The sequence below is a fragment of the Palaemon carinicauda genome, chromosome 9 (assembly GCF_036898095.1).
Source record: "Palaemon carinicauda isolate YSFRI2023 chromosome 9, ASM3689809v2, whole genome shotgun sequence".
NCBI classification, from domain to species: Eukaryota; Metazoa; Arthropoda; class Malacostraca; order Decapoda; family Palaemonidae; genus Palaemon; species Palaemon carinicauda.
This window is the reverse complement of record NC_090733.1, coordinates 9,084,399-9,096,898: the sequence shown is the minus strand read 5'-3', so window position 1 is coordinate 9,096,898 and position 12,500 is coordinate 9,084,399.

Here is a 12,500-nt window from a genome sequence, read left to right as displayed (position 1 = left end):
TCTCAATTCATGGCAGGAGCAGTAAGTTCAGTGTTATAGGACTGTGTCAATTGATGTTATGAGTATTAAGTTTGATGTTCTAGGACGTTGTCTCAATTGACCATATGAGCGCTAAATTCTGTTTTATGGGGCACTGTGTCCATATATGCTAGGAAAATTAAGATTAGTGTACCAGGGCGTTATATCAATTGACACAAGAATCATTAAGTTCAGTGTTCTAGGATATTGTTTCAGTTGACAATTGAGGCATTAAGCTCAGTGTTTTTGGGTGGTTTCTCAATCGATGCTAGGAGAAGTAAGTTCAGTGTTATAGGACTGTGTCAATTGACGCTATGAATATTAGGTTTGGTGTTCTAAGGCGTTGTCTTAATTGACCATAGGAGCATTAAGGTCTGTTTTATAGGACGTTGTATTAATTTATGCTAGGAAAATTGAATTAAGTGTTCTAAGACGTTGTCTCAATTAACAAAAAGAACATTAAGTTTAATATTATAGGACGTTCTGTCAATTGATGCCAGGATCATTAAGTTCGGTATTCTAGGAAATTGTCTCAAATGACAGTTGAGGCATTGAGTTCAGTGTTCTAGGATATTGTATCAATTAATGCTAGAAGAAAAAAGTTCAGTGTTTTAATATGTTTTCTCGATTGATGCTCTGAGCATTAAATTTAATGCTATAGGTCAATTGAAGCTAGTAAAATTAAGTTCATTGTTATAGTACGTTGTCTCAATTGAGAATAGTAGCATCGAGTTCGGTGTTTTATGACTATGTCTCAATTGACACTAGAAAAATAAAGTTCAGTGTTCTAGGACATTCTCTCAACTAACAGTTTGGGCACTAAATTCAGTGTTCTATGACATTGCATCAAATAACACTAGGAACATTAAGTTCAGTGTTCTTATATGTTGTCTCATTTGATGCTAGGAGTATTAAATTTAGTGACATAGGTCAACTGAAGCAAGGCAAATTAAATTCAGTGTTCTAATACATTGTCTCAACTGACATTAGTAACAGTAAGTTCATTGTTCTTGGGCTGTGCCTCAATTGATGCTAGGAACTGTAAGTTCAGTGTGAAAGGATTTTGTGTTTATTAATTCTATGAATATTAAGTTTGGTTCTTGGACGTTGTCTCAATTGACCATAGGAGCGTCAAGTTCTGGTATACAGGACTTTGTGTCAATTTATGCTTAGAAAATCAAGTTCAGTGTTCTAAGACGTCTCAATTGACTCTAGCATCACTAAGTTCAGCATTATACGACGTTGTTTCAATTAATGCTAGGAGCATTAACTTCAGTGCTCTAGGACAATGTCTGAATTGACAGTTTGGGTATAAAGTTCAGTGTTCTAGGACATTGTATCAATTAACACTAGGAGCATTAAGTTCAGTGTTCTAATGTGTTGTCTCAATTGATGCTGTGGGTATTAAATTCGAGTGTTATAGGTCAATTGAAGAAAAGAGAATTGGGTTTATTGTTCTAGGACATTGTCTCAATTGACCATAGGAGCATTAAGTTCATTATTTCAGGACATTGACTTAATCAACACTACGAGTATTAAGTCTAGTGTTCTAGACCATTGTTTCTATTGATGGATGAAGTATTAAGATCAGTGCTGCAGGACTTTTTTTAAATTGACTATAGGAGCTCTAAGTTATATTTCATGAAACGCAGTGCCAATTTAAGCTAGGAAAATTAAGTGTATTGTTTCAAGACGTTGGTTTAATTGTCAATAGGAATATTAAGTTCAGTGTTATGGGACGTTGTGTCAATTGATGCTTGGAACATTAAGTTCGGTTTTCTAGGACGTTTTCTTCATTAACTTTGTAGGACATTGTCTTAATTGACAGTTGGGTCATTAAGTTCAGTGTTCTAGGACAATTTATCAATTAGCACCAGGAGCATTAAGTTCATTGTTCTAGCATGTTGTGTTAATTGAGGCTAGGAGAATTGAGTTCATTTTACCAGGACGTTGTCTCAATTTACCATTATGCATCAAGTTCATTGTTCCTGGACGTTGAGTCAATTGAAACTAGGAGCATAGTCCAGTGTTCTAGATCATTGTATCAACTGACTCTGGGAGCATTATGATTAGATTTTTTAGGACGTAGTTTCAATTAACGCTTATTGAATTAATTTCAGTGATATAGTATGTTTTGTCAATTGAGATTAGTAACATCAAGTTCAGTGATCTAGGACGCTGTGTCATTTTTTTTTCTGAGACAATTAAGTTCATTGTTCTAGGGTGTTGTCTCAATTGACCATAGGAGCATTAAGATCAGTGTTTTATGAGGTTAAGTCAATTGGCACTAGGAGCATTAAGTCCAGTGTTCTGGAACATTGTGTAATTGGCGCTATGAGCATTAAGTTCGCCATTTTAGGAAGAGGACTCAATTGACACTTAGGGAATTAAACTTAATGTTCTAGAATGCTGTGTCAATTGACACTAGTAGCATTAAGTTCATTGTTCTAGGACGTTGTGTCAATTAATGTTTGAGGCATTAAGTTCAGTATTCTAGGATATGTCAATTAACACTAGTAGCATTAGGTTCATTGTTCCAGGCTGTTGTCTCAATTAATGGTAGGAGCAGTAAGTTCAGTATTTTAGGACTATGTCAATTGATACTATGAGTATTAAGGTTGATGTTTTTCGACGTTGTCTTAATTTACCATAGGAACATTAAGTTCTGTTTTATAGGATGCTGTGTTAATCTATGCTATGAAAAATAAGTTCAATGTTCTACGATGTTCTATCAATTATCACTAGTAGCTCAAAGTTCACCGTTTTAGGACGTTGTCTCATTTGATTTTTAGGGCATGGAGTTCAGCGTTCTAGGATGCTGTGTCAATTGAGACTAGTAATATTTAGTTCATTGTTCAAAGATGTTGTCTCAATTGATAGTAGGAGCAGTAAGTTCAGTATTAGAGGACTGTGTCAATTCCCGGTATTAGTATCAAGTTTGATGTTCTGGGAAGATGTGTCAATTGACCATAGAAACATAAAGTTCAGGAAAATAGGTTGTTGTGTAAAATGATGGTAGGAGCATTAAGTTAGGTGTTATCAGGCACTGTCAATTGATTTTATGAGTATTAAGTTTGGTGTTCTAGGATGTTTTCCCAATTGACCATATGAGCGTTTAGTTCTGTTTTATAGGACACTGTCAATTTATGCAAAGAAAATTAAGTTTAGTGTTTTAGGACGTTGTCTCAATTGACCATAGGAACATCAAGTTCAGTGTTATAAAATGTTGCGTAAATTGATGCCAGGAGCATTGCGTTCGATGTTCTAGAACGTTATCTCCATTGACAATAGGATCAATGGGTACATTTTTCAAGGACATTGTCTCTTTTGACATATGAGGCATTAAGTTCAGTGTTCTAGGACATTGTATCAATTAACACAACGCATTAAGTTTTGTGCACTAATAGATTGTCTGTATTAATGATAGGAGTATCAAATTTAGTATTATAGGACAATATTACCTAGTAGAATTAAGTTTATTTTTTCTAGGACGTTGTTTCAATTGACCATATGGAGCATTAAGTTCAGTGTTCTAGGTCGTTGAGTTAATTGACACTAGGAGCATTAAGTCCATTGTTCTAAAATATTGTGTCATTTGACACTAGGAGCATTAAGTTTAGTGTTCTAAGATGTTTATCAATTGATATTAGGATTATTTAATTCAGTGTTATAGGTGGTTGCTTTAATCGAAGCTAGGAGAATTTAGTTCATTTTCTATGACATTGTCTTAATTGATTATAGGAGCATTCGGTTTAGTGTTCCAGGACGTTGAGTCAATTGACACTATGAACAGTAAGTCCAGTTTTCTACAACGTTGTCAATTAATGCTAGGAGCACCAAGTTCAGCGTTTTAGGACGTTATTTCAATAGACCATAGTGGCCTTAATTTCTGTTTTATAGAAAAAGTGCCAATTTATGCTAGGAAAATTAAGTTCAGGGATCTAAAACGTCTCAATTGACACTGGGAGCATTAAGTTCTGTTTTATAGGACGTTTTTTCAATTGATCATACGAGCATTAAATTCAGTTTTCTAGGATTTTGTCTCAAACGGCACTAGAATCATTAAGTTAAGTATTCTAGGACATTTTCTCAATTGACAGTTGGGACATTTAATTCAGTGTTCGTGGACATTGTATCAGTTTACACTAGGAGCATTGGGATCAGTGCTCTAATATGTTCTCTTAATTGATGCAGTTAGTATTAAGTATAGTGTTATTTGTCAATTGAACATAGGAGAATTAGGTTCATTGTTCTAGGACGCTGTCTAAATTGACCATAGGAGCACTGAGTTGAGTGTTCTAGGATGTTGGGTCAGTTGACAATAGAGGTATTATTCCAAGGTTCTAGACCATTTTGTCAATTGACGCTAGGAGTATTAAAAGTGTTGTAGGACGTTGTTTCAATTGACACTCAAGGAATTAAGATCAGTGATATAAGATTATGTGTCAATTGACATTTATAGATTTAATTTCAGTGATCTAGGACAGTGTGCCAACTAATTCTGGGAGAATTAATTTCATTGTTCTAGAATGTTGTCTCAATTGACCTTCAGAGTATTAAGTTCAATGTTCTAGGACGGTGACTCAATTAACACTGGGAAATGTAAGTCCAATGTTATAGAATATTTTGTTAATCAACGCTAGGAACATTAAGTTCAGTGTTCTAGGACATTGAGACAATTGACACTAAGAGCATTAAGTCCAGTGTTCTACAACACTGTGTCAATTATCGCTAGGAACTTAAAGTTCGGTGTTCTAGAACGAGGACTCATTTGATGCTTTGGGAAATAAGTTCAGTGTCTAGGATGTTGAGTCAATTGACATTAGTAAAATTAAGATCAGTGATCTAGGACATTATGTCAATTGATTCTAAGAAAATTAAGTTCAGCCTCCTAAAACGATGGCTCAATTGATGTTTCAATTGATAATGGTAGCATTAAGTTCATTGTTCTAGGATGTCTTAATTGATGCTTTGGGGATTAGGTTCAGTGTTTTAGGATGTTGTTGCAATTGACCTTAGTAGCACTAAAGTTAGTGATCCTGGGTGGTATATGAGTTGATGCTAGGAGCAGTAAGTTCAGTGTTATAGTACTATGTTACTTGATGCTATGAGTATTAGGTTTAATATTCTATGATGTTGTTTTAATTGATCATAGGAGCGTCATGTTCTATTTGATTGGATACTGTGTCAATTTTTTTCTAGTAGAATCAAGATTACTTTTCTTGTATGTTGTCTCAGTTCACCACAGGAGCATTCAAGTTCAGTGTTCTAGGACGTTGTGTGAATTGACACTATGAGCATTCAGTGTTCTAGGACGTTGTGTGAATTGACACTATAAGCATTAAGTTCAGTGTTCTGAGATGTTTCCTCGAGTGATGCTAGTAGTATTAAATTATATGTTATAGGACTTTGTGTCAATTGACGCTATGCTTCAGCGTTCTAGGACGTTGTGTGTATTGACACCATGAGCATTAAGTTCAGTGTTCTAATATGTTTCCTCAAGTGATGCTAGGAGTAATAAATTATATGTTATTGGAGGTTGTGTCAATTGAAGGTAATAGAATTAAATTATTTTTTTCTAGAACGTTGTCTCAATTTACCATAGGAGCAATAAGTTCAGTGTTCCAGGAAATTGAGTCAATTGACCCTAGGAACAATAAGTCCAGTGTTTTAGAACATTGTGTCAATTAATTCTAAGAAAATTAAGTTCAGTGTTCTAGGATGTTGTCTCAATTGTCACTAGGAGTTGTAGGCTCAGTGTTGTAGGACGCTGAGACAATTAACGCTTGGAGCATTAATTTAACTGCTGTAAGATAATCGTGTTAATTGACACTAGGAGCATCAAGCTCAGTGTTGTAATACACTGTCTTAATGGACATTATTTTCAATTGATGCTAGGAACATTAAGTTTAGTTTTCTTGGATTTTGCTTCGATCGACGCTCGGTGCATTAAGTTCAGTGTTCTAGGACGTTACCTCTATTGACTATAGGAGCATAGCAGGGGTTCCAGATTTCATTCAGCTTCCTTAGAATTCTATCAGTTGCCTCATTATATGTTTGGTTTCAAATAACACAATCTCTTGCGCAAGTTGTGCAGCTATATTGGCTCCCACCATCTCAGGATTTCATTGTAATGACTTAGCTATGGGTACTGGTGCTCCTTTGATTATTAGCACTATTTCTACATGCATATCCTATAGCTTTCTCTGTTCAATTCTTAATTAATTGTTCTTATTTATTCAATCTCTCACATCATCTTCCAATGTTGATTGGTATTTTTTCCATTGTTATGTCGAACAGAGTGATAGTTGGTCAATGAGCTTGTATTATCCTTACCATCATTATACTGTACTCCCCGAGTAGTTTAGCTTGATAATATTTTATCACAGCTTTAGGTTGTTTGTACTATTCATTGCTGCATTGTATTTAATATTTTCTACAGAGACTTCAATGGATATTTTAGCTGCTGTATTATGTGGTCTCTTATGTTGATTCTAAGCAGGTGCTGAACATTCACTAGCAAATGTGGTTGATGGTTTCATTTGCCATATATATATATATATATATATATATATATATATATATATATATATATATATATATATATATATATATATATATGTAATTTATATATATATATATATATATATATATATATATATATATATATATATATATATATATATATATATATATATATATATATATATATATATATATACATACTGATACTGCACTTTGGTGAGATGTTATTTCCATTGGTTGCTTCTTGTATATATCTTATTGTTGAGGTTTAATCTCGTGCTGTCCTTATCATATCTGCAGTCTACTACTTAAGCGCTCCTTTCTGTAGCCAATGCTATGTTTTCTTACTGGCTAATTCTTCCCTTTGTCTCAGAAATTGTCAATGCATTGATTTTCTTCTTCATTTTCTAATATTTTCTTTCTGTTCTTCCCTTATGTATTTTTGGATATTCATCCTCCTTTATCAAGTTTTTTCCCCTGCACGTTAGCCATCCATCTTCACTGGTCTTGAGGTTGTGTCCCTGTGTTTTACTTTCGATATTATTCGTTGACACAGTCCTTTGTGCTAATGATTCCTTTTCTTTCTGCAGTGCCTGGCATACAGAACCTGTCAATACTCACTCTTTTGTATAATGCTTGGTTCCTGTTCATTATCTTTCTATTTTTTATTCATGCTGTACTACCACTTCCCATGGTTTTATAAACTTAGAGACTTCATTATAGATTTGATTCATTGTGTATACTCTCTTCAAACCTTTTCCTTCATCTCTTCATGTTATAATGGTTTTCCTTCTATTACATGGATGTATCTTTAGCTTGCTTCATCAATATCTTTTATGATATTCCCATCTGAGAGCTTTATCCCTTCCCTCCTTATTATTTTTCCTTTCTCTCTATTAAGTAGGGCACACTTTTCTATTCCAAACCTCATCTTTATGTGTACTGATACTAATCCTAGTCTCTAGACCAATGGTTCCAAAATAGGGGTAAATTACCCCACTTGGGGTAATTTCACTATTGTTGGGGGTTAATGACAGTTTTTATTTTGACAGGTGCTGAATAGACACACATATATACATACACATTCATAAGATTGAAATGGGTACCACTATGCAACAACACAATTAAGCGTAGGATAGATAAACTATCAAATGCTATCAAAGATCAATTGATTTCACAGGTAAAAAACAATGGTATCTTGGCCATGCAACTGGCTGAAACAACTAATGTTGCTAGTGTGCACAATTAATGGTATACATCCGGTACTAAGGAGAAAGGGAAATTGAAGAAGAAACCACTGAAAGGGATGTCGATGAATTCAGAAAAGTAGAAGCATTTTTTAATGAACCAGATGTGCAACTCGATTGGGAAAACTGTACGGGAGTCTAAACAGACGGGGCACCATTTGTGCTAGGTGTTAAATCGGGATTTTTGGCGCACGTGAAAAAGGAAAATCCTTCAGTTATTGTAACACACTGCATTATCCATCATCAAGCACTGGTAGTAAAGTTTTTGCAACCTGATTTGGAGGTGGTGATATGTGACGTCATGAAAATAGTTCATTACTTTAACTCTAGTGCTTTAAACTCGAAACTTTTGGTTCCTTGTGTGGGAATATTGATTCTGAACATCAGTGTCTGTTGCATTATGCTCCAATATGATGGCAGTCCTGAGGAATGAAATTTTTTTTTGACGATAAGAGGCACAATTTAGCATTGAAACTGAAGGATCCAAACTGGATATCCATTCTGTGCTATTTAGTAGTCATATCTTCGCATATAGATGCCTCGAACATCACTTCAAGTACCAGAATGAAACATTATCTCATTGAATGAAGAAAATTCAAGCATTTCGTAGCAAACTGCTGCATTCCGCAAGTTAGGAGAGGTTTTGGAATATACAGATTCTGTACCCTTGAGTAATATGTGGAATATAATGAGTGCACGTTTAGATAGCCTGCGTCTGAGGATGGAAGAATATTTCACTGAAATTAACCCTGTTTCTATTCAGAATCCATTCAAACATAACACTGAACATCCGCCAGGCAAAGCAAATCGACTTGCATAAAAAATACTTGAAATAAAAGCAAGCAATCTAATACAAATGAAATTCAACTCCATGAAATTATTTTCATTTTGGATTAGCAGTAACAAAGACTTCCGTCTGGCACGTTTAGAAATATAAAAAATTCTTTAACCATTTGATTCAACTTGCATGTGTAGGACTGGCTTTCCAGCTCTTTTGACTATCCGAAGCAAGAAGATAAATAGACTGAACCCAAAAAATGACATCAGATGTGTCATTTCAAAACTATCTCCTCGCATTATTGAAATGATCTCAAAGTTGTAATTTTTTCACACTGCTAAAACTATTTTTAAGTACATATATACATTTTTCCCACTTATTTTCAACTGGTGTGATTATTTACATGAAACTATTTTATTTATTTCCAGTAGAAGTATTTTTTTATTTATTAGTCATTTTCACTCTGATGAGCATTATTTCAATTATTTATTCTCTCCATTTATTTTCAGCCTTATTATATGTATGCATATTTTATGTTTATTGTCAACAGAAATAATAGTACTGCTTGATACATTTGTTTCAATAATAATTTAATAAAGGTATGCTCAACCAACTAAAAGTTTGTGTTACAGTTATCATGTTCAAAATTATAGATATGGAGCGGCGGGTAACAAGAATTCTGCTAGCCAAAATTTTGTAATAAGTGGGGTAATGAACAAAAGTATTTAGGAACCGCTGCTCTAGACTACCATGTCTATTTCCTCAGACTTTTTTTCCTGAACAGCTTGATGTCTACCCTGAACATTGGATGGTTTATTATGTTGCACTCTTTCTTTAGTTGGTACCCTACTTCAGTCTTTTTAAGAACTCATGTTCAGGGGATCTTAGCCACTACTTAAGGTATGGGGTAGTGTGCCCCATAGAAGATTCCTCTTCTATTGCTAGTTTCTGCAAACTTTTTTTAGAACATGTAAGTATAGTTTTTAATTTTTGTCTATTACTTTTGTCTTTGGAATTATTGGTTCAATAAATAGTTGTGGAAGGATTTTCTAACGTTCTTGACCTTTACAAGCTATTTTACAGCATATGCACAAATAGTTTTGCAGTTTAGCATTTTATTTATGAAGTTAATAGCGATGTTCTCTGCATAATATATCTTTATTCATGTTATTAGTTTCATAGACAACTGAATAATTGCTTTGTCTAGAGTATATTTTCAGTTCAAGAAAATCAAAGTTATTAACCAAAAAATTGCATTGTAATTAAATATAGAACTCCATATATCATACAGCTGAAGGGTAGTAAAAATCAGGAAATGAAAAGGGATATGGCAGTTGTAATGAAATATAAGAGAGAGAGTATTTTATGGACGGAAATAAGAAAACAAAATAAGAGAGAGCCGTATTTGGAAAACATTAGAAGGATATTTACGGGGTAGCAACTAACTTCATAACGCCCTCAGTCACGAGCAGGTAATCATAGAAAATCGGCCTTTTACGCTCTCCAGCAGACAAACCTGAAGTTAGATTTTTCTATAAAGTCTTAATTACTATTTGTATTCAATTAAATCCTGGCAGCATTCTAAAAAAAGAAAATAACGAAGCTTAAACCGACTATTTGACGTAATGTCACTTTGTAGGTATATAAGAAAATATGCCCATGGCTCTGAAAAGGCAAGAAAAAAGTTGGTGTTGGAGTGAAAGTTATATTTTTCATTCTTCTTCAATTAAATGATTTCTTCAAAACGATATATAGAGGGCATCTATTTTATAGGACTGAGGGGTTACGTAGCTTTAAATGCATATGACTCATTTAATTAAGCATGAGGTTCTGACGTCATTTAGTTAGAGCAACTGCTAATGATTTATGCAGCACACATTGCGTCTCAAAAATATTTTTTCCTGTGTAACTGTCATGAAAATATGATGTTATACTAAAATAAGGAAGGATATCTAATCCTATTTTTTCAGGTAAATAAAATTAGCTACTATACGTTGAATTTTTATTATTAGAATAGAAGTAGTATATCAAACAACACTAAACAAAACGTATTCATAAAGTTTATGTTTTTTCGAAAACAAAGCACACCATTTCATAATCCACCGTTTGAATTTAAGATCTTTTACAAATTACAAAGAGCGAGGAAACAAACAATACTCACATAACTAATGCTCTTAACAATACTTACTTTGAAAAAGGAAAGAAAACATGTGAGAGAACTCTTTCACCAAGAAACTGTTAAAAAAAAGAGTCACTCCTAGTTATGTAAATAGCATCTCTCTCTCTCTCTCTCTCTCTCTCTCTCTCTCTCTCTCTCTCTCTCTCTCTCTCTCTCCTCTCTCTCTCTCTCTCTCTCTCTCTCTCACATATATATATATATATATATATATATATATATATATATATATTATATATATATATATATATATATATATATATATTATATATTTATATATATATATATATATATATATATGGGCAAGTAGTGACACAAGCTGAAGAATTGACCACCGAGGAAACATGGCCTTTGCTATAGAAAGGAGAACTTAAGAAGTAAACTGATGATAATGGCAGCACAAAATCGAGAGTAAATAACACGATTTATTCAACAAGCAACACACTGAAATAACATCTCGTTGAATTCCAGTATATGTATGGAAAAAGAAACCATTAACCACATTCACCAGTGAATGTTCAGCACTTGTTTAGAATCAATATGAGAAAAAACATAATACGATGAGTAAAACTCTGCTGGAGTTTCTGTTAAAAAAGTAAAATACAAAAAATAAATAAATGGTACGAATGTCAACCTTCAGCTGTGGTAGAATATGATCATGCTAAACTACTCCAGGACTACAGTACAATGAGGGACAGGGTAATAAAACCATATTGGCCAAAAAGTGGAAGATAAGGCGAGAGGAAAGAATTGAAAATTACCATGACTTACGAATTAAACTTGCGGGGGCACTTTTTAGGGAGCGCCGCAGACCGAAGGTTGAGATTACATTTCTTGGCTAATTGGGGTGAGATATGTCACATATTGCATAATTGGTAATTTTGCCTCTAATTTGGCTGCCCCACATTATACCTGGTAGGTTTGTGGTATGCACAGATAAGCATCCCGACAATCGCAAAAATTGCATTTTCTCTTCACAAACTCACTGTGACAAGATGAAAAAGAAATGAAATCGAAATTAATTAGTATAAACTAGGGTAATACCACCCTTGCAAGAGTAGTGAATAATGAGAGGTGTAGAGCCTGTATCCCGTGAAACACAACGTTACCTATTTCACTGGTCTGCAATGCACGGGTCTCTGTCAATATGGATGCATACGTTATGTAAAATCAGCATGCGGCATAGCCTAATAGCCAATGCATTGTGTTTTTGGGGTTTGTTTGGATTTGAAGCCGTGACTCTTAAAAGAGATATAAATGAATGTGTCACAGATGGAGAGCCCGTGTCTTTTGGAGCTGAATGGTACAAGTTTGGTCATCCTGGCATGAAGCATTCACCTGGAAATGGGACGTATATTGTCCACAAAGGGTCCGGAAAGCCGAAATCTGGGAGGTCCCGTGACCACCTGAACCCGTGTAGAACACGTCATGTACGAGGTAGTGACAAGCCGTGTGTACCATTTGAAATAGCCTGTTACATGCTATAATCACACGAGTGGAGGTCAATACTAGACTACTCATTCTCGAACAGGGCATGTGCAAAGTGGGCCATTTTTACAACAGTACAAAAATATTGCAATTTTCAACTTACCCCCACGAATCTTCAGAATGAAAGACCCCTGGGTTCAAGTCCCGTCCCCCCCCCCCACCATGTGTGCGTACCCCACACAGGCATTGGGTCCCATTACTATCCGTAGGGTGCTAGAGGTCCACAAGTTTAGGTTATCTACGTAATGCATAAATCGATATAGGAACA